This window comes from Eleutherodactylus coqui, chromosome 4, assembly GCF_035609145.1.
Source record: "Eleutherodactylus coqui strain aEleCoq1 chromosome 4, aEleCoq1.hap1, whole genome shotgun sequence".
NCBI lineage: Eukaryota > Metazoa > Chordata > Amphibia > Anura > Eleutherodactylidae > Eleutherodactylus > Eleutherodactylus coqui.
In genome coordinates this window covers 3,737,864-3,760,752 of record NC_089840.1, presented here as the reverse complement: position 1 = coordinate 3,760,752, position 22,889 = coordinate 3,737,864, and the positions used below count along the sequence as shown (strand labels likewise).

The window sequence follows — 22,889 nt, the reverse complement described above, 5'->3', positions numbered from 1 at the left end:
AACCCATAAACTCATGGGCTTACAGTAACTACCATAGACTTAGCCCAAGTGGCTGCTCTGGGGTCTTCCAAGAAGGAGACATGCTCCTATTACCCCCTACTCAGGTATGCAGCAGTGGCGCAGCGACCCTCCTCTCCATGTATGGGGGGGAGTTCGGACTGTTACATTGAGGTTTTATTGCTTAAGATGAGCCCGCTGTGTAATCAAGGTGGTGGTTTCAGGGTTTGGAGAGTGCGAGGAGCGTCTAGTTTTGAGTGGGAAATCACTGACCAGAAACGGGAAGGTGGGCTGAGCAAGTGGTTAGCGGGGACGAGGGGATGTGCTTGGAGTATCCCCTGTAAAATGGTTGGGCGCTGAAAGATGTTAGCCCCACGGGCATGAAGTAGAGACCAGTAAACTATTGCCACAAAGTCGCTGGGAACCCGCTGCTCCATCATTCCTGCCCTCTGTCCTTGGTGGAATGCTGCTGAACGGAAACAAATGCAGTTACCTGGTAAGCACTATTCAACGCCTGGTACACGGGAGGTTAAGCACTGGTCAACGCCTGGTACACGGGAGCTTAAGCACTGGTCAACGCCTGGGACATGGGAGGTTAAGCACTGGTCAACGCCAGGGACACGGGAGGTTAAGCACTGGTCAACGCCTGAGATACGGGAGGTTAAGCACTGGTCAACGCCTGGGACATGGGAGGTTAAGCACTGGTCAACGCCTGAGATACGGGAGGTTAAGCACTGGTCAATGACTGGGACACGGGAGGTTAAGCACTGGTCAAGACTGGGATATGGGAGGTTAAGCACTGGTCAACGCCTGAGATACGGGAGGTTAAGCACTGGTCAATGCCTGGGACACGGGAGGTTAAGCACTGGTCAAAGCCTGGGAAACGGGAGGTTAAGCACTGGTCAACGCCTGGGACACGGGAGGTTAAGCACTGGTCAACGCCTGGGACACGGGAGGTTAAGCACTGGTCAACGCCTGGGATACGGGAGGCTAAGCACTGGTCAACGCCTGAGATACGGGAGGTTAAGCACTGGTCAACGCCTGAGATACGGGAGGTTAAGCACTGGTCACGACTGGGATATGGGAGGTTAAGCACTGGTCAACGCCTGAGATACGGGAGGTTAAGCACTGGTCAATGACTGGGACACGGGAGGTTAAGCACTGGTCAACGCCTGGGACACGGGAGGTTAAGCACTGGTCAACGCCTGAGATACGGGAGGTTAAGCACTGGTCAATGACTGGGACACGGGAGGTTAAGCACTGGTCAACGCCTGGGACATGGGAGGTTAAGCACTGGTCAACGCCTGGTCCATGGGTGGTTAAGCACTGGTCAACACCTGGAACATGGGAGGTTAAGCACTGATCAACGCCTGGTCCACGGGAGGTTAGGTACTGGTCAACACCTGGGACACGGGAGGTTAAGTACTGGTCAACGCCTGGTCCACGGGAGGTTAAGCACTGATCAACGCCTGGTCCACGGGAGGTTAAGCACTGATCAAGCCTGATACATGGGAGGTTAAATGCTTACAAGGAGTGCTGAGAGACCTGCTACACAGGGAAAAGGACTTGCATCAACAGACAGACCGGGTACCTGGGCTACAGACTGTTCCAATAAGCCGATAATTAGACCGGGCATAATTGGGCTGATAACTGGTAAAAGAGAAACTGACATTGGACTGCTCCTGGCAAATGGGTAAAGACTCCGGCATTTGCTTCCAGCTCGAGAACGCGCATCTGTTCTTGTTGGTTCCAATTGTTTATTACATTGGAAAGTTCTTCTGCATCACTAAGGAAGTTTGGATTTTTCAGAGCTATCCATGATGCCCCTGGACTACTGCAGCGCATTGGGCTTACTTTAAAATGAGGCCCTCCAGAGAACTTGTATAGCCGTCACCAGGCCATGGGGCCCTGCTGGCTCCTGCTTCCACCTATGTGGACCAGGAGACAATGGGGACTCTGCGTAGGTTGAGCCTATCACTCTCAGAGGTTCCAACTGCTCTGCCAACCTTCTTCAAAGAGCAGGGCAGACCCCAAGCCTGTCTCCAGTGCCACTACAGGCAGAAGAAAGAACCAGCCAGTGGGCTTTACAGAGGTTAGTAAGGCGGAAAATGGGCCCTGACCACAGGCGTAACTATAGGGGATGCGGTTGCCCCCGGGCTCAGGAGCCTTAGGGGGCCCATAAGGCCTCTCTTCTCCATATGGGGAGCCCAGTACTATGAATAAAGCATTATAGTTGGGGGTCCTGTTACAGGTTTTGCATTGGAGCCACTGACCCCACCTGTCTTGTAATAGGTGTTGTGGTGGCATAAAACAGCAGCAGGAAAAAGGGTCTCGTGTCGATGTTTCCTATGGTACCCCTGCTCCGCATTCCTATTGGTGATTGGATCACTTTCATAACCATCCAGAGATGATTCACTTCTATAAAACTCTTCACACTTCTGCAAATGTAGTCGTCGCTCCCCGGACTGCCAGACCTGCTGTTGTGACTTCGCTCACTTCTTGGGTCTGTTTAGCCATTCATTAACCTGAAGCCTTGATATGCAAAACCCTGGAAGTGTCCTGGGAATGAAAGGGTGGCACTGCAGCACTCCAAGATCACCCGCATTCCTTGCACGTCCAACTATTTCCTTTCCTCCAGGTGTGTGTGAGCACAGAGGAGGTGGCAGTCCCATGCCACAGAACATGTGCAGGGCTGCTGGAGATTTCCTTTAAGGCATGTTGCTGACATCACTGGAAATCTTCTCAGATTCCTCTGTGCTGCACTTCATAGAATCAGGTGCTGCTTACAACTGAGGCTTGAGCTGACTTGTTCCTGGGTGTCTGTCTAGTAAGAAGCTCCTGCTGAAGTCATGGCTTAAGTTCCAGTCAGGACTGTGTACACTGGACTACTCAGGTAAGGAGGTTCCTGCAGATGTTCTCGATCATAGTAATAGCTTAATGGGACATTGCTAATCACTGCACCCCCTACACAATGCGAATTTAAGACCAGATGTAGCAGAACTGAATTTGTCATTTAGTCTGTCTTTGGCCGCATGGTTCAGTCCAGAGTCTACCTGCAGTAAAGTATAGTCCCTGATGTAACAAATGTTCTCAGCTCTACAATGTTTGTAAACAGCAATTTATACATTGTGTTTAGTTACAGATGTAGCAACATTTAACTTTAGGAAAACTGGCACAGAACTTTTTCTTGCCTTTTCAATAGTTTTTGTTTTGTAGAGAGGTTGCTGCAGCCAGGTGGCTTAAACTTTGCTACATCCGTAGATTGACTCGCTACATTTGTAGTTACTGTATAAAGTGTTGTAAACATGAAGGAGCATTAAAGTGACGGCGTCACAGGTAGGTGATGAATGTTGTTGGACCATCATTGTATCTGCGGTCGTTACCCAGCTTTCCCAGAGAGTGGCGGCCGATGTCCTTTCCGTGACTGCGGACTCTGTGGAACGCTTAGTGGAAATTATTGCATTTTTTTCTGCAGACTTTAATTGTAGAATTCCATCTCCTGTTTGTTAGAAATTTGCTACAACAATTCTGCACGACGTCCCTAATTCTGTAGCAGAAAGGTTTTCCACTGCGGAATTTAGTCTTGCAGATTTGAAATAAAGATGTGTGGATTCAGATGAGGAATTCGGGGCCCATAAGGATAACATTGTGATGCTGAAATGTCCACCAGGACTAATTTAGTCCCTTGTGAAAGCCCCCCCAAGAGCCCGGGACCGCTGAGCAGCAGAAGGTGTGGGAGCAGTAGTGGTACCTCCTCATGCAGCAGCTTTGCCCTCATGGTGGTCAGCTGGTTTTGTCTGCACGATTTCCCTGCAAAAACAGTAGGAAATGGTTTTACAGAGTAATTTTTTGATGCATTTTTTATATATGCTGTAAAACGTCAACATTTTTGCAGCAATTAAGAAAAGCACAACGAAAACAAGTCGTGTAAATAGACCTTAAGAGTAGAAGAGACTTGGATGACACTTGTGCTCTTAGCGATGCTTCTGCCACCATAGTGCAGATCACTTCTCCTTTTAACCACATCCTGGCACGGCATTACAACACTAACTAAACTATAAACGGCTTTTGCAAGAACAGTGATGACATTCTAGAAGAATCATAGAGAAATGTACGAAACCTAGAGCCACGACGAGTTAGGGGTGACCTCTATATCTACACCGTATTCGCTTAGTCAGCGACTCTCGGACGCTTCATGGACCGGCCCTCTCCACGCCGGCCTGTGCTGTACTTCTTCCTGTTCGATCATTCGCACATTGCTGTCAGCTTTGATGGAAGCAGCCAGTGCGTTCTTTGGCGGACGGCTCTTCTTTTGCCGCTGACTACTCCAAGCATTATCCATGTTTCTAATGAATTAGCTCACATTATGTGGCCGAAGTATGAGAGTCTCTGTTTCAGAATGTTTTGGGACTGTTTTGTTCGTGATTAGAGATGAGCGAACCTACTCTTTTTGAGTAATTACTCTATCGAGCACCGCAATTTTCGAGTACTTCCGTACTCGGGTGAAAAGATCCGGGGGGCTGGGGGAGGCGTGGCAGAGCGGGGGTAGCAGCGGGGAACAGGGGGGAGCTCTCTCTCTCTCCCCCCTCACTCCCCGCTGCAACCCCCCGCTCACCCACGGCGCCCCCCGAATCTTTTCGCCCGAGTATGGAAGTACTCGAAAATCGCGGTGCTCGGGCAAAAAAGGAGCGTGACCGAGTAGGTTTGCTCATCTCTATTCGTGATCTTGACTGTCAACGGAATTTGTAGGAGTTTCCTCCAGCCGCAGAGTTTGAAGGTGTCAATCTTCCTCGGGTCCGTTTTCTTTGGTGTCCAGCTTTCACAGCCTTAGGGTGCATTCAGACGACCGTATATCGGCCGGGTATTCGCGTCAGCCGATACACGGCGTCTCTCTGTGCAGGGGGAGGAGGCTGGAAGAGCCGGGAGCAGTGCTCTGAGCTCCCGCCCCCTCTCCACCCCCCTGCACTATTTTCAATGAGGAGAGGAGAGGCGGGGGGGGGGGGGGGGGGGGGCGCAGCTAATTCTCAGAAACAGCCACACCCCCATCCCGCCTTCTCTCATTGCAAATAGTGCAGAGGGGCGGTGAGGGGGCAGGAGCTCAGAGCACTGCTCCCGGCTCTTCCAGCCTCCTCCCCCTGCAGAGAGAGACGCAGTATATCGGCCAGTGTGAATACCTGGCTGATATACGGTTGTCTGAATGCACCCTTAGGTTGTGATTGGGAAGATGATTGCGCTGACTATCTAGCATTTCATTGCAATGCTTATGTCTTATCCATAGTTAACATTGCGCTGCACCCAGAGCGATGTCGTTTTATTTCGGGTTCTGATTCTCCATTGTGGTCGATTTTCAATCCGAGGAAGATGAAGTCTTGAACGGCTTTGATTTCCTTACAGTTGATTTTTCCTGCCCCGTTACCGGCTGTGGTCATGATCTTAGTCTTCTTGATGTTGTCGTACCGGCCGCTTCTTCATTTCCTTCTTTAACTTTCAGTATTAGTTGTTTGAGATCTTCCTGACTTTCTGCCAGCAGGGTGGCATCATCTGCAGATCTGAGATTGTTGATGTTCCTTCCACCAACCTTGACTCTGAGGTTGGATTCATCTATATTGCGTTCCCTCAAGTTTGCCTCTGGCCTACAGCTTGAACAATGCAGGGAATAAGATGCAGCCTTGGCTTACGCCTTCCCCGATTCTCACCCATTGCGTGCCACTGTTGGCGGTCCTGATTGTAGCCTCTTGGTTCACATATAATGACTGTATGAGTTGCCCCAGATATCCCAGGTCTCCCATTTATTTTGGGCATGGCCACAGCTTGTCATGTTCAGTGCAATTGAAGGCTTTGCTGTAATCAGTAAAGCATATGTACATCTTCCTCTGCTATTCTCGGGCCTTCCCCATGATCCATCAGAGATTTACAATTTGGTATCCTGTTCCTCTTCCTTTGCGAAGACCAGCTTGTGCATCCGGGAGTTCCTGCTCCGATATCGCCGTCATGCGTTTCTGTATAATCGTCAGTAGCATAATGCTTGCATGCAACGTTAAGGCTGTCATGGGGTAGTTTTGAGCATTTTGTTGGGTCTCCTTTTTTGGGAAGCGGCACGAACACTGACCTTGCCTAACCTTTTGGCCATGACTTGGGTTCCCCAATCTTGTGACAAAGTGTTGATAGCATCTGGACGGGCCGGGGCTTGAGCAGCTCAGTAGGTATACAGTCAATTCCAGGGGCTTTCCTATTTGGTAGCTGATTCACTCAACTTCATCCTCCAGGATATCAGGTTCTAGTTCTGTCTGCGGTTGATGGTTTCCGTGATCATTTGCGCACAGTTCTTCTGTATATTCCCGCCATCTAGGCTCGACTTGTTCAGGATTGTGTAATTCCTTGCCATTCTAATCAAACATTGAGGTTGCATTGTGCAATGTAAAAGGAGCACGAGGCTTGTTAACATGAGGGGCGAGCGCTCTGGTGGGTCCTTTTTAGTTTGCTTCTTCCAGTTCCATGCAGCGGGCATTCCAAAACCGTTCCTTGTCTTTCTCGCTGAAGCTGGACACTTAGCCGCTGGAAGTCATCCCTGTTTCCAGTAGATTTTGCTTCTGGTTGCATGTCAGCAATTCAGATGGTGTCGGCTGATAGCCTGGTTGTTGTTGCATGGTGGATTCTTCATTTGCTGTTTGATTGTAATGCCTTTAATAACTTCTGGTAGCCCCCGATATCCCCTCAGAGGCCCAGAAACACAGCAGCAGCTCCAGGAGTCAAAGGCGCAATGTTGTTTTGGCCCTGCCGGTTCAGCACTTCACTCCCTCTGTGTCTGAGAAATCGCTAAAGTAGCTCTGGGGACCTCAACAAACAGCATCCCAGATCTCAGCCTCCTGTGATAGTGATATATGGGGGAGGGATTGGATTTTGGGGTGACGGCACTCATATTTAAAGTTTTAGGTTTTTAGTGCAGACCCGCGATCGGCTGACTGATAACACTGCAAACATTAGGACCAATCATATACAAAGACCAGCAGCGAGAAAGTAGGAAACCGATGTCCTTCTATGAGGCCCTTCCACACCGCCGGAATATTGTCACATTCTGCAGCTAAAATCTGCATGACGCGCGAATAACAGGAGGGATCATCTGCAGTAGATTTAGCTGCAGAAGGCGAATATTCTGCCCCAATGAAGTCCAAGCAAGCGGTGATCAGCCGATCGGCTGTGAAGCCCCAAACGCTCCCAACAGTCGGAAGGACAGTCCTTCGCCTGACAGCGGTTTCCCTGACTTCCCCATAGACAGAAGTGTTGGGCTCAGCCGAGTGTCTGTATGTGCAGAGAGGTAAGCCGCAGATACTCTGGCAGTGGCTTATCTCCAACAAATGAAAGGACGGCCGATGAAATTCATCATCCCAAATTCATCTTTCCTGGACATCGTCTATCGGGGAAGGGTTGAGCCGCCCCCCATAAACATCAGGGAGTCATTCGGCCAGCGCCGTGACGCTACATTTACAAGGGAAAGCGCGATCGGTCCGAGATATCGCACTTGAAAATAGTAATTTTTTTAATGTGAGTGCCATGTGATCCGCAAGAATCACTGCATCCCACCACATCCAACCACTTCACACCACATCCAACCACATCGCATCCCACCGCATCCCACCGCATCCCACCACATCGCACCGCATCCCACTACATCCAACCACTTCCCACCACATCCCACCACATCCCACCGCATCCCACCGCATCCCACCACATCGCACCGCATCCCACTACATCCAACCACTTCCCACCGCATCCCACCGCATCGCACTACATCGCACCGCATCCCACCGCATCCCACTGCATCGCACTACATCGCACCGCATCCCACCGCATCGCACCGCATCCCACCGCATCCCACCACATCCCACCGCATCCCACCACATCCCACCACATCCCACCGCATCGCATCCCACCGCATCCCACCGCATCCCACCGCATCCCACCACTTCACACCACATCCCACTACATCCAACCACATCCCACCGCATCGCATCCCACCGCATCCCACTACATCCCACCACATCCCACTACATCCAACCACTTCCCACCACATCCCACCACTTCACACCACATCCCACTACATCCAACCACATCCCACCGCATCGCATCCCACCGCATCCCACCACATCCAACCACTTCACACCACATCCCACTACATCCAACCACATCCCACCGCATCGCATCCCACCGCATCCCACTACATCCAACCACTTCCCACCACATCCCACCACATCCCACCGCATCCCACTACATCGCACCGCATCCCACCGCATCCCACCACATCCCACCGCATCCCACCACATCCCACCGCATCGCATCCCACCGCATCCCACCGCATCGCATCCCACCGCATCGCATCCCACCGCATCGCATCCCACCACATCCCACCGCATCCCACCACATCCCACCGCATCGCATCCCACTACATCCAACCACTTCCAACCACATCCCACCGCATCCCACCGCATCCCACCACATCTCACTGCACTGCACCACATCCCATTGCACCACATCCCACCGCATCGCACCGCATCCCACCACATCCCACCGCAGTGCATCCCACCACATCCCACCGCACCGCATCCCACTGCACTGCACCACATCCCACCGCATCCCACCGCACCCCACTGCACTGCACCACATCCCATAGCACCGCATCCCACCACATCCCACCGCATCCCACCGCATCGCACCGCATCCCACCACATCCCACCGCATCCCACCACATCCCACCGCACTGCATCCCACTGCATCCCACCACATCCCATCGTACCGCATCCCACCACATCCCACCGCATCCCACCGCATCCTGCATCCCACCACATCCCACCGCATCCCACCACATCCCACCGCACCGTATCCTACCGCATCCCACCGCACCGCATCCCACTGCATCCCACCGCATCCCACCACATCCTGCATCCCACCGCATCCCACCACACCCCACTGCATCCCACCGCATCCCACCGCACCGTATCCCACCACATCCTGCATCCCACCGCATCCCACCACATCCCACCGCACCGTATCCTACCGCATCCCACCGCACCGTATCCTACCGCATCCCACCGCACCGCATCCCACTGCATCCCACCGCATCCCACCACATCCTGCATCCCACCGCATCCCACCACACCCCACTGCATCCCACCGCATCCCACCGCACCGCATCCCACCACATCCCACCGCATCCCACCGCATCCCACCACATCCCACTGCATCCCACCGCATCCCACCGCATCCCACCACATCCCACCGCATCCCACCGCATCCCACCACATCCTGCATCCCACTGCATCCCACCGCATCCCACCACATCCCACTGCATCCCACCACATCCCACTGCATCCCACCACATCGCACTGCATCCCACCACATCCCACTGCACTGCACCACATCCCATAGCACCGCATCCCACCGCATCCCACCACATCCCACCGCACCGCATCCCACCGCATCCCACTGCATCCCACCGCATCCCACCACATCCCACTGCATCCCACCGCATCCCACCACACCGTATCCCACCACATCCCACCGCATCCCACTGCATCCCACCGCATCCCACTGCATCCCACCACATCCCACCGCACCGTATCCCACCGCATCCCACCACATCCTGCATCCCACTGCATCCCACCGCATCCCACCACATCCCACTGCATCCCACCGCATCCCACCGCATCGCACTGCATCCCACCACATCCCACCGCACTGCACCACATCCCATAGCACCGCATCCCACCGCACCGCATCCCACCGCATCCCACCACATCCCACCTCATCCCACCGCATCCCACCACATCCCACCGCATCCCACCACATCCCACCACATCCCACCACATCCCACCGCATCCCACCACATCCCACCACATCCCACCGCATCCCACCGCATCCCACCACATCCCAACACATCGCACTGCATCCCACCACATCCCACTGCATCCCACCACATCCCACCACATCCCACCACATCCCACCGCATCCCACCACATCCCACCACATCCCACCGCATCCCACCGCATCCCACCGCATCCCACCACATCCCACCGCATCCCACCACATCCCACCGCATCCCACCACATCGCACTGCATCGCACCACATCCCACCACATCCCACCGCATCCCACCACATCCCACCACATCCCACCGCATCCCACCGCATCCCACCACATCCCAACACATCGCACTGCATCCCACCACATCCCACTGCATCCCACCACATCCCACCACATCCCACCACATCCCACCGCATCCCACCACATCCCACCACATCCCACCGCATCCCACCGCATCCCACCGCATCCCACCACATCCCACCGCATCCCACCACATCCCACCGCATCCCACCACATCGCACTGCATCGCACCACATCCCACCACATCCCACCGCATCCCACTGCATCCCACTGCATCCCACTGCATCGCACCGCATCCCACCACATCCCACCGCATCGCTGACATGCGATTTTTCATACACGATTTTCAATCTTGATATGTTCTAAGATCCCTTTGCACTGACACGGAGCTCCTTGTACTCGCGGGTGCGGCGCCATTTATAACTTGCCCAGAGGAAATAATGGACACGTTCTCTGCCAAGTTGCAGAATAGCAGGACACGCCGTGACCTTCTATCTCAGAGCATCGCTGCGGGAGGACATAGAAGACGACCCATGGAAGCCAATGGTGTCTCTTCCTGTACGACTCGCATTGCGGGAAACTCCCACGATAAAATCACCCGTGGAAATAAAGGGGACTTGTGACCCAAGGCCAAAAAACACGCCGAACGCTGACTGCCGATACTGGCTGAAAAGCTGGAGTGATGCATTGTGGGCGAAAAACTAAGACATTTTCCACCTTCAGTGTTTCTCGTCCGCCGCACACTTCGTCTCATTACCTGCTGATATCAGACTGCAGAATGTGATGCTGGGGGTAGTAGTCCCACCACCGCTGAGGAGCCATACTGTACATTCTCAGTATGATGCTGGGGGTAGTAGTCCCACCACTGCTGAGGAGCCATACTGTACATTCTCAGTATGATGCTGGGGGTAGTAGTCCCACCACCGCTGAGGAGCCATACCGCACATTCTCAGTATGATGCTGGGGGTAGTAGTTTGTCTAAGTGCGGTGCGCGGTGTGTGTGTGTGTGCGGTGGGTGCGGTGTGTGTAAGTGCGGTGCGGTGTGTGCTGTGCGGTGTGCTGTGCGGTGTGTGCTGTGCGGTGTGCTGTGCGGTGTGTGCTGTGCGGTGTGTGCTGTGCGGTGTGTGCTGTGCGGTGTGCGCGGTGTGTGCTGTGCGGTGTGCGCGGTGTGTGCTGTGCGGTGTGTGCTGTGCGGTGTGTGCTGTGCGGTGTGCACAGTGTGTGCTGTGCGGTGTGTGCTGTGCGGTGTGTGCTGTGCGGTGTGTGCTGTGCGGTGTGCACAGTGTGTGCTGTGCGGTGTGTGCTGTGCGGTGTGTGCTGCGCGGTGTGTGCGGTGCGGTGTGCACAGTGTGTGCTGCGCGGTGTGTGCTGTGCGGTGTGCGTGGTGTGTGCTGCGCGGTGTGCACGGTGTGTGCTGTGCGGTGTGTGCGATGTGTGCTGCGCGGTGTGTGCGGTGTGGTGTGTGCTGTGCGGTGTGTGCGGTGTGTGCTCTGCGGTGTGTGCGATGTGTGCTGCGCGGTGTGTGCGGTGTGGTGTGTGCTGTGCGGTGTGTGCGTGGTGTGTGCTGCGCGGTGTGTGCGGTGCGGTGTGTACAGTGTGTGCTGTGCGGTGTGTGCTGTGCGGTGTGCGTGGTGTGTGCTGCGCGGTGTGCGTGGTGTGTGCGGTGTGTGCGGTGTGTGCTGTGCGGTGTGCGTGGTGTGTGCTGTGCGGTGTGTGCTGTGCGGTGTGTGCGGTGTACGTGGTGTGTGCTGTGCGGTGTGTGCTGTGCGGTGTGTGCGGTGTGCGCGGTGTGTGCGGTGTGTGCTGTGCGGTGTGTGCGGTGCGGTGTGTGCTGTGCGGTGTGCGTGGTGTGTGCGGTGTGTGCTGTGCGGTGTGTGCTGTGCGGTGTGTGCGGTGTGCGTGGTGTGTGCTGCGCGGTGTGTGCTGCGCGGTGTGTGCTGTGCGGTGTGTGCTGCGCGGTGTGTGCGGTGTGCGTGGTATGTGCTGCGCGGTGTGTGCTGCGCGGTGTGTGCGGTGTGCGCGGTGTGTGCGGTGTGTGCTGCGCGGTGTGTGCTGTGCGGTGTGTGCGGTGTGCGCGGTGTGTGCGGTGTGTGCGGTGTGTGCGGTGTGTGCTGCGCGGTGTGTGCTGTGCGGTGTGTGCGGTGTGCGCGGTGTGTGCTGCGCGGTGTGTGCTGCGCGGTGTGTGCGGTGTGCGCGGTGTGTGCGGTGTGTGCTGTGCGGTGTGTGCTGTGCGGTGTGCGCGGTGTGTGCGGTGTGTGCGGTGTGTGCTGCGCGGTGTGTGCTGTGCGGTGTGTGCGGTGTGCGCGGTGTGTGCGGTGTGTGCTGCGCGGTGTGTGCTGTGTGTGCGGTGTGTGCGGTGTGTGCTGCGCGGTGTGTGCTGCGCGGTGTGTGCTGTGCGGTGTGTGCGGTGTGCGCGGTGTGTGCGGTGTGTGCTGCGCGGTGTGTGCTGTGCGGTGTGTGCGGTGTGCGCGGTGTGTGCGGTGTGTGCGGTGTGCGTGGTGTGTGCTGCGCGGTGTGTGCTGTGCGGTGTGTGCGGTGTGCGCGGTGTGTGCGGTGTGTGCTGCGCGGTGTGTGCTGTGCGGTGTGTGCGGTGTGCGCGGTGTGTGCGGTGTGTGCGGTGTGTGCGGTGTGCGCGGTGTGTGCGGTGTGTGCGTGGTGTGTGCTGCGCGGTGTGTGCGGTGTGTGCGGTGTGTGCGGCGCGGTGTGTGTGAGGTGCGGTATGTGAGGTATGAGGTTTTCCATTGAAATCAATGGGAATCACTTTTGATCCTTTATCGCACATGAGAGAAGCGGAACTTTTTTGCCTTACAAGCGCCCCCTATCCGCGGCTCCCCGATAGCCCCGCCCCCTATCCGCGGCTCCCCGATAGCCCCGCCCCCGCTCCGCCCCTGTGTGAGTCTGATTGCGTATCTTCGGGGAGGTAAAATGAACAAAAAAAGTATTTTGCCTTTTTCTGTTGTTTTTATAACTTTGCCGGATAAAAGTGTTGATTTCTTGCACAGATCAGACCGAACCTCCGGGGGGCGCAAGACCTGTTAAATATATTCTTCTTTTTTATATATAATATGTTGCTTTTGGCCATTTTTCTGTCCCTGTAGGGATGTGAACCTGTGATGCTACGGACGCTCTGATAATACTGCAGTGCATTAGTGCCATGGCAGACCCCATGCAGATGGCACTGATCGTGGCATGTAAGGAGTTAACAGTGGGGATCGGTGTTCTCACAGACCCCCGCCAATACTGCCAAGGACGGCCGGCCATCAGTCATAGCTGCTCGGCTGTGGATGGCTCAGCCTCTGCTCCCGCTCCATCCTGGGACACTTGTGGGAACCCCTTCCCCGCCAATATGTACCTCCTGGGGGGAGGGGTTAGGAGACGGTTCGCTGCTGCGTCCTCGGACTGGTGACCGACCGCAGCAGTGTCATCCAAGGCCGCTCAGCCAACTCGGCAACCAATCAGAGTGAGTTGAACTTTCAAACGCCTCCAAAGAACCTCACGACCCTCAACTGGTTAACGAGCGACATGTCGGCCGTGTAAACGATTCATTCAGCCAACACAAAACACGTGAACAGCGACCGCTCCGTGTAAAACCGCACAAACAACCGTCATCATAAACAACGAAGAGGGCCGAGCACTCAGCAGGTCAGCGGGACCCCCGAGGACCCCACTCATCAGGCAGTCATAGAGATGCCCCATGTCATGCTCCGCCCCCACTGCAGGCCCCGCCCTCATCATGAAACCCCGGGCCTCATTTACCAAAGCGGTCTACCAGTAAGGGTGGTTTCCCATCTGCACTCGGTGGTTCCGATTAGGAAGCAGGAAAGGGGGAGCACAGCGCTGGACGGACCCCGTTGACCAGATTGGGGTCCGACCACCTTACGCCCCGCTGCCAGGCTTTTGGACGGAAGGATACGTGCTGCATGCCGAGCTTTCCTTCCGGTAATTTGTGCCGGATTTGTGACAGACCCTCCGATCGGAGGATCCAACGCAGATATGAAACCGCTGGCAACCAATCACAGTGCAGCTTTCATTACACCTCTGCAGTTTCAGCAATGAGCACTGCACTGTGATTGGTTGGACGTCCTCCTGGTAGAGGCATGATGCCCGCCGGGTCCCTTCAGATGAACCCGCTGACACCGCTCTCTGCTTAGAGTGAACTGGAATCCAAAAGGTCAAAGTTTAGGCTTCCTTTCCCTTTTTATGGACCGATGATGGTCTGAAGTGTTCACAACAACCATAAAGCGTTTACAGTCAACAGCTGAGAAGTTACTTCACCTCCGGAGTCACAAGGCGTAAAGTCTGCCGCAGTACAGGAAGGTCCGTGAGGCTCGCCACCCAGCTTTCCTGGAGTCCTGAGTAAGTGGGGCTCGTCTGCTGCTCTACTTCACCGCATCACTATATGTGAATGCTGCCTGGCGTCAGCACTGGGGGGCAAACCGGATTAGCGAGGACCCTCATTACCGCTGTATCCACGTCTTCAGGATGTAAATCGGTCGCAGGATGCGGCGCGGCAGAAAAAGTGGCCAAAACACACCACATTAGGAACACGGAACGATACAGAGGAAGTAAGTGAACCCCCACCTGCCGATATCTAGGCGCCACCTTTGGCTAGTAATAATACTGCACGCAGCACCATGTAGCGCAATACTCTGGCAACCAGATGAATAACACCCCGCTGATATCAGCCCTATTTCACAAGAAGGCAGATTACTGAATTCAGTCTTCCACTTCCCCTTTAAGGGTTAACACTCAACTACCACCAATAAGGCCCACTGAAGATGGGAAGTTTACTTCCACTTGCGGGAACCCCTTCCCCTCTGTGACCCGTGGTTGGTGCATGGGCCCCTCTGTTCCTTAGTCTGTAAGCAGTCTAGTTTCCTCGCCGCAGTTCGTGTCTTCTGAAACCGGCCTGTTGACTATCTGTGTCTCTTTCAGTATGCAAACCTGGCGTTCCTGTTGAGAGCGGTCTCACTTACAGCTTGTTGAGTGGGGGACGCAGATTCTACCAGCCCCAGTTACTCCACAGTATTGCCTGGGGGTCGGGAGTGACCAGAAGCAATGGGATGAAACTGAAAGGGAGGAGACACAGATTAGATATTAGACAGTGAGGGGGATCAATGAGTGGAACAGGTTGCCACCGGAGGTGGGGAGTTCTCCTTCAATGGAAGTCTTCAGAGGCTAGACAGACATCTGTCTGGGATGATTTAGTAAATCCTGCACTGAGCAGGGGGTTGGACCCGATGACCCCGGAGGACCCGATGACCCCGGAGGACCCGATGACCCCGGCGGTCCCTTCCAACTCTACCATTCTAGGATTCTCTCTGCTTCCACTGCCGGTCCTTGGGTCGGTTCCAGTCCAGTCTTCGGCTTTCCCAGATGAAGTATTCCCATGGCCTCTCTGTCAGCAGTTGCTTGTCCCCCTGCCTGGCCCCTTGTCCCAACTCCTCTTCCTCAGCCAATCAGCAAGCAGCCACTGAACCCCCTCAGCTCCGCTGCACCTCCATTTGGTGTAACTTTTTGCACACTTGACAGTTCTGGAGACTTTTTGGCTTCTCTATGAAGCATTTTCACCTTTTCAGGGTGAGTCCCTTACAAATACAGGAGATACCAGGAAGAGCAGGAAGCCCCGGAGAAAGAAGGGGGCGCAAAGCTGGGCAGTGTTATTGTGTGGGGCATGAAGGGGGTGTCATTACCATGTGGGGCAGGGGGAGGGTATCATTAATAATTGTGCCCCCCCGCACACATAATACAAACGCCAACCTTTGTTCTCTAGGGGCACGATGCAGACGATGTCACCCACGTTTAGCGCTGCGCTTCTCTGTGACATAAATGAGGCACTTCGGCTTTATTTCCACAGGGGTTTTCAGGGGCCGGGGCCGGGGCCGGGGTTGGGGCCGGGGTTGGGGCCGGGGTTGGGGCCGGGGCCGGGGTTGGGGCCGGGGTTGGGGCCGGGGTTGGGGCCGGGGCCGGGGTTGGCACGCGAACGCTGCGCCCTCTGACTGTCGTGGAGCCCCATCCGCATGAACAGCCAGCGGGACGTGAGTGACGTCATTTCACATGGAAGCCGGTCGTGTGACGAAGCCAAGGGCCGTTCTGACTCTCCTGCCTGCTGGCACTTGTAGTTCCCCTGCAGCCCCCCGCTGTAATGCGAGTTCTCCGTCCTGACAGATGGAATAAAGCTGCTTCTCCTGACGCCGCTTCCTGTTGTTCTTTCATCCCCCGTAGAATCTCCAGACTGTGTTCCTTGGACTCAGGTAGAAACGACTTCTTTGAAGACTTTCCTCGTTGCTCTCGGCCAATGAAAACACATTCTGTATTATTTACCTCGGGAGCCCGGAGGCCGCGAACCGCCAGCGACGCAAATTACCTTGTTTTCATTCTCTTTCTTAAGATCTTCCTGCTTGTGCTTTTCTTTGATGCGGCATTCGCTCCACCGCGAAAGGCAAAGGGTTAAAGTGTGACCTCCATGAGGGTCCTCGTCTCCTCATCTTAGAGGGCAAAACGGATTCCCCGTGTGACATCCAAAGTTGGGCCTGAGGGGGCGGAGCATGACTCCTGGGTGGGCGGTGACTCCACATGCTATGCTCCGCCCCTCATGCATTAGGTAGAACACTGGGTATCAGTTCTACCAGGACTGATCCTCGAAGCGCCCCGGACTCTAGACTGCAGGGAGTCTGATCAGTTTACAATAGAAGTACCAGATTGGTTGTAGGTCGGGCCCCGCGTGTACCATGTAGCGGGGCCCAGCAGGATGTATGTCGGGCCCCGCGTGTACCATGTAGCGGGGCCCAGCAGGATGTATGTCGGGCCCCGCGTGTACCGTGTAGCGGGGCCCAGCAGGATGTATGTCGGGCCCCGCGTGTACCTTGTAGCGGGGCCCAGCAGGATGTATGTCGGGCCCTGCGTGTACCGTGTAGCGGGGCCCAGCAGGATGTATGTCGGGCCCCGCCTGTACCATGTAGCGGGGCCCAGCAGGATGTATGTCGGGCCCCGCCTGTACCTTGTAGCGGGGCCCAGCAGGATGTATGTCGGACCCCGCGTGTACCTTGTAGCGGGGCCCAGCAGGATGTATGTCGGGCCCCGCCTGTACCTTGTAGCGGGGCCCAGCAGGATGTATGTCGTACCCCGCCTGTACCTTGTAGCGGGGCCCAGCAGGATGTATGTCGGGCCCTGCCTGTACCTTGTAGCGGGGCCCAGCAGGATGTATGTCGGACCCCGCCTGTACCTTGTAGCGGGGCCCAGCAGGATGTATGTCGGACCCCGCGTGTACCTTGTAGCGGGGCCCAGCAGGATGTCTGTCGGGCCCTGCCTGTACCATGTAGCGGGGCCCAGCAGGATGTATGTCGTACCCCGCCTGTACCTTGTAGCGGGGCCCAGCAGGATGTATGTCGGGCCCTGCCTGTACCTTGTAGCGGGGCCCAGCAGGATGTATGTCGGACCCCGCCTGTACCTTGTAGCGGGGCCCAGCAGGATGTATGTCAGACCCCGCGTGTACCTTGTAGCGGGGCCCAGCAGGATGTATGTCGGGCCCTGCCTGTACCATGTAGCGGGGCCCAGCAGGATGTATGTCGGGCCCCGCCTGTACCTTGTAGCGGGGCCCAGCAGGATGTATGTCGGACCCCGCCTGTACCTTGTAGCGGGGCCCAGCAGGATGTATGTCGGGCCCCGCCTGTACCATGTAGCGGGGCCCAGCAGGATGTATGTCGGACCCCGCCTGTACCATGTAACGGGGCCCAGCAGGATGTATGTGGGGCCCCGCCTGTACCTTGTAGCGGGGCCCAGCAGGATGTATGTGGGGCCCCGCCTGTACCTTGTAGCGGGGCCCAGCAGGATGTATGTCGGGCCCCGCCTGTACCTTGTAGCGGGGCCCAGCAGGATGTATGTCGGGCCCCGCCTGTACCTTGTAGCGGGGCCCAGCAGGATGTATGTCGGGCCCCGCCTGTACCTTGTAGAGGGGCCCAGCAGGATGTATGTCGGGCCCCGCCTGTACCCTGTAGCGGGGCCCAGCATCGGCTACTTATGGCGGCTGGATACCCAATCAGAGACTGACCCCCCCCCCCCCCCCTTCCCCCCCCTGTTCCTCTCCAAGGACTTTATTGGTGAAAACCTCTATTATTTTGTCAGTCCGGAATGGAGCAGCCAGGAGGGAAGTGATTACTGACTGCGGGGGGCCGGGACCCCGATAGACGTCCCCAAAGTAACTGGGATGAACAGATGACATGTATTACAGCAGACGACTCCTTGTTCCGCTGTTGTTTTGCCTGGTTGGCCGCTGATCTCTGCTGATCCCCGCTTATCCCCACTGATCCCCGCTGATCTCTGCTGATCCCCGCTGATTCCGCTGATCCCTACTGATCCCATGCATGTTGAAGTCTTTGGGGCCGCAGGCACACAAGGAGGTTCTCCTCCTGATGTTCTCTGGAGGTGGAGCAGTTTATCCGTGTTGTCGGCTCCGCCCCCCATCTTGCTTGCGTCTGCCACCGCTCTGGACTGCGCTATGCTGGCAAATGCAGATTTCAGACTTTATTGCAAAAACTCATCGCAAAAGCACATGCAGCCTCAGGCACACGGGCAAATTGGCCCCGGGGCCCCAGTGCTGCGCCGCCGCCATGCAGAGTAGCAGAGGCTTTCATGCAGCCTCCAGGCACACTGGCAGATTGGCCCTGGGGCCCCAGTGCTGCGCCGCCGCCATGCAGAGTAGCAGAGGCTTTCATGCGGCCTCCAGGCACACGGGCAGATTGGCCCTGGGGCCCCAGTGCTGCGCCGCCGCCATGCAGAGTAGCAGAGGCTTTCATGCAGCCTCCAGGCACACGGGCAGATTGGCCCCGGGGCCCCTGTGCTGAGCCGTACGGGGTAGCAGAGGCTTCCATGCACTCTGACACATCGCTGGCGCTCAGTGACGCTCTTCTGCTCCGCTGTTGTTTTCTTGTCTTTATCAGGAGCAATAAAATTTATTTACGAAATCCAAAGTCCTGGGCGGCCGGTGAAGGAGGCGCGGCGGCGCAGCAACGCACCCAACCTGACCGTAGAGACCAATAAAGTCATTAGTACGCAGTAATTACCAGAAACAAGACAGTCGGATGGATTGTAAAGAGCCGGTAAATAACATGCCGTGCCAACGAAGACCTGCGCCGATTCACTGCCACGAGACTCGCGTTCTGCGGCACGAAACCTGATGGTGTGTTTGTAACTGCGAACGGCTCCCCCTGCTGGTTCACAACGCATGGTTTCCCATCTTCTACTGAACACTTTGTGGTGGGGCCGCTGGTATTTGGCTCGGGGTTTGCCCGGTGGCCTGGCATGGTGTTGGTAGCACAGGGGCTCCAGCGATGCTCAGATGGGGCTCCAGCGATGCTCAGATGGGGCCCCGGAGCCGACATGTATGCTTCAGTAACATAGTGAAAGCAAAGAGAAAACAGATAAACAGTTTAAGCCGCATTCTGGGAAAAGTCCTAAGTGATCAGCTGTTACAGTGGATCCGCATTAGGGGTGCTGCGTTAATAGTCCAGTTCCCGTACATCAGTAAGGCGCCTGCAGACGGCCGGGTCAGACCCCCTGCAAGACATCTCGCAGCGGGATCCGACCCACGCCCCTGAAGGGACCAGTACAGGTCACATCTTCTCCCGTGGCTCCGGCTCTGTGATGAGCCGGCTGATGACCAGCCGACGCCTGCGCAGGGCCGGGCCGCTGGGAGTGACATCTCTGTGCAGGGCTCTGCGAGACCGGCACATAAATACAGCGTGCCGCAATTTGTTTTCCTTGTATATTTTCATACGGACAAATCGCGTCCGTCCGCCTGGGATTACGTTTTGTAATGCAATCCGATGCAGGCGGGCAGGGGCGGAAATTCTGCGGGAAATCCCACCGCAGAATTTCCGCCCGTGTGCAGGGGGCCTAAGTCTTCTCTTCCCCATGTAACAGGATTCTCAAAAGTCCTTACTTGGTCACCAGTATTGTAGTCTCTAAAGGGAGGAGGGGAACGAGAAGGCAGATGTCTCTACAATGCTTGTATTCAGCTCAGCCTCACCCAAAAGAAACATCTGTCCCAGCATGGCTCACGCAGGCAGGGGTAATCCTGCACACCAGGGACCCTCCCCAGCTCCTCACTCCACAGCATAGCTACACAGACACAGAGGAGTCTCCACAGCTCATCACTTCACGGCATAGCTGCACAGACTCAGGGGAGTCTCCCCAGCTCCTCACTCCACAGCATAGCTGCACAGACACAGAGGAGTCTTCCCCAGCTCCTCACTCCACAGCATAGCTGCACAGACACAGGGGAGTCTCCCCAGCTCCTCACTCCACAGCATAGCTGCACAGACACTGAGGAATCTCCCAAGCTCCACATGTTGCAGCATGGCAGCACAGACACTGAGGAGTCTCCCTAGCTCCTCACTCCATAGCATAGCTGCACAGACATTAAGGAGTATCCCCAGCTCCTCACTCCGCAGCATGGCTGCACAGACATACTATGTGGTGGTTCGATGTGTGGCAGGACTGGATTAGCACAAGTATACCGCCAGCTGGGTGTGACTGAGCACAGCAGTGTTCACTTCTGCACGGGGACCATTGGGGTGCATTCCCACGTAATGGATTTTGGGCAGATCTGCTGCAGTTTTCCTGCTTTCAATTCAAGTTCAAATGGAAGTGGTGAAATACGCTGCAAACCTGCAACAAAATCAGCTACATGGGAACGCAGGAACCCCTGAACACCTCTGACGGTTACCCACTCCGGGACCTATCATACGTGCGGAATATTTCCGCTACACGCAGCCATGTTTTTCCTATTGGACGAGGGCGCACAGACCGGAAACCTTTCCCTACGCATGGTTAAAGAGGAAGGGGGCGCTGGGAGACGAGGGGCTTCACCTCCCACCATCTGCTTCTCCTCCTAACCTTGTAACCTACCGTCTAGCTCCTCCACCGGCTTCTTGGAGACTTTGCAGTTTTTCCCACTTGTAATAATATTTGTAGGACATTTGACCCGCCGGCTGTTCACTCCGAGCGAAGAGATGTATCCGCCAGAAGAGCATCTGATAACCATTACTGTCACATACAGCGCCGACCGCCCAGACAAGCGCCTGCGGCGACCGCGAGACGTGGAGGGTGCATCAGCCGCATATCTGGACAGATGTGCAGCCATCAAATGTGTCTGGCCATAGAGGGAGGATATCTGAACCATCGAGACAGAGTAATAGTGAGCTCATTAGTGCCCCCAGTAGTAAGTGTCCACCTTAGTGGCCCTAATAGTAATCGTGACAGCGATAGTGTCCCCAGTAATGGCTCCAATAGTAAGTACCCTCCGTAGTGACCCCCTTAATGGTCCCAGTAGTAATAGTGAGCCCGGTTAGTGTCTCCAGTAGTGGCCCCAATAGTAAGTGCCCCCTTAATGGTGTCAATAGTAATAGTGACTCCCTTAATAGCCACAGAAGTAATAGTCACATTGTTAGTGGCCCCAGTAGTCCGTGACCCCCTTAGTGGCCCCATTAGTAATAGTGACCCTCACTATGGCCTCTCGCTGGGGAAAAAATTGAGCGACCCCTGAATTATTTACTGACCGCCGAGGAGGTTTTCCTTCCGAGTACAAATTATTAGGTTCTTTTGTTATTTTAGTTATTTATTTTCATGTTTTGTTTTCCTTTGATAATCAGTAACATTTGGAGGCCGCCGTTCCTCGCCGTTCCTCGCCGTTCCTCGCCGTTCCCCGCCGTTCCTCGCCGTTCCTCGCCGTTCTCCGCCGTTCTCCGTCGTTCCTCGCCGTTCCCCGCCGTTCTCCGCCGTTCTCCGCCATTCCTCGCCGTTCCCCGCCGTTCCTCGCCGTTCCCCGCCGTTCCTCGCCGTTCCTCGCCGTTCTCCGCCGTTCTCCGTCGTTCCTCGCCGTTCCCCGCCGTTCTCCGCCGTTCCTCGCCGTTCCCCGCCGTTCCTCGCCGTTCCCCGCCGTTCCTCGCCGTTCCTCGCCGTTCCCCGCCGTTCCTCGCCGTTCCTCGCCGTTCTCCGCCGTTCCTCGCCGTTCTCCGCCGTTCCTCGCCGTTCTCCGCCGTTCCTCGCCGTTCTCCGCCGTTCCTCGCCGTTCCTAGCCGTTCTCCGCCGTTCCTCGCCGTTCTCCGCCGTTCTCCGCCGTTCTCCGCCGTTCCTCGCCGTTCCCCGCCGTTCCTCGCCGTTCTTCGCTGTTTCTTCTGGTGTTTTTCTGAGGCCACAACTTCATTGTTTTCTGTTTCTCTGAACAGACTTTGTTGCCTTTTTCCGGAGGTGTTTTTTGGGTTGTATGTTTTTAATTCCCAGTTTTTTGGGGTTTTTTCTGCCATGTTTTGCGCGATTTACTGAAGAATATTCAAAAGCCGCAGGCTGCACCCCCAACTGTACAAGTGGGAAAAGAGGCCACATAGAGCGTGTTATCTTAGCGTGTTTTATATTTCCCTGTCGCCTAATAGCGAACATAAAGCGTCACATGAGAGCGCGGCGTTTCCTCGTGACGCTTTGTGTGGAGCCGCCCGCACTCAGAATTGGTTACATTTAATAAAGCAAATAATTTCCTGAAGTTTGGGCTTTGATGAGCCGAACGACAAAGGGAGCGGCTGAGACCCCGGAGACCGGACCCCGGAGACCGGACGGTCCCGCCATAATCAGCGAGCCAGGCCCCTCCCCCTCCATTCAGCTGGGCTCATTGGCACCAGAGCCGTGATGCCCCCTGTTGAAGCGCTGGGATCAGCGATCGCTGCTGTCATACCGGCAGTG

The 22,889-nt window shown here is 55.7% G+C and overlaps 1 protein-coding gene across 1 annotated transcript in view; it reads left to right on the top strand.

Moving 5' to 3' along the window:
• The first annotated feature begins 2,454 nt into the window (after positions 1-2,454).
• KCNJ15 (potassium inwardly rectifying channel subfamily J member 15) overlaps positions 2,455-22,889 on the top strand; it is a 61,983-nt gene continuing 41,548 nt past the window's right edge. The window contains exon 1 of the mRNA XM_066598970.1: positions 2,455-2,890. The gene's annotated coding sequence lies outside the window, so the exon portion shown is untranslated. The remainder of the gene's footprint in view (positions 2,891-22,889) is intronic.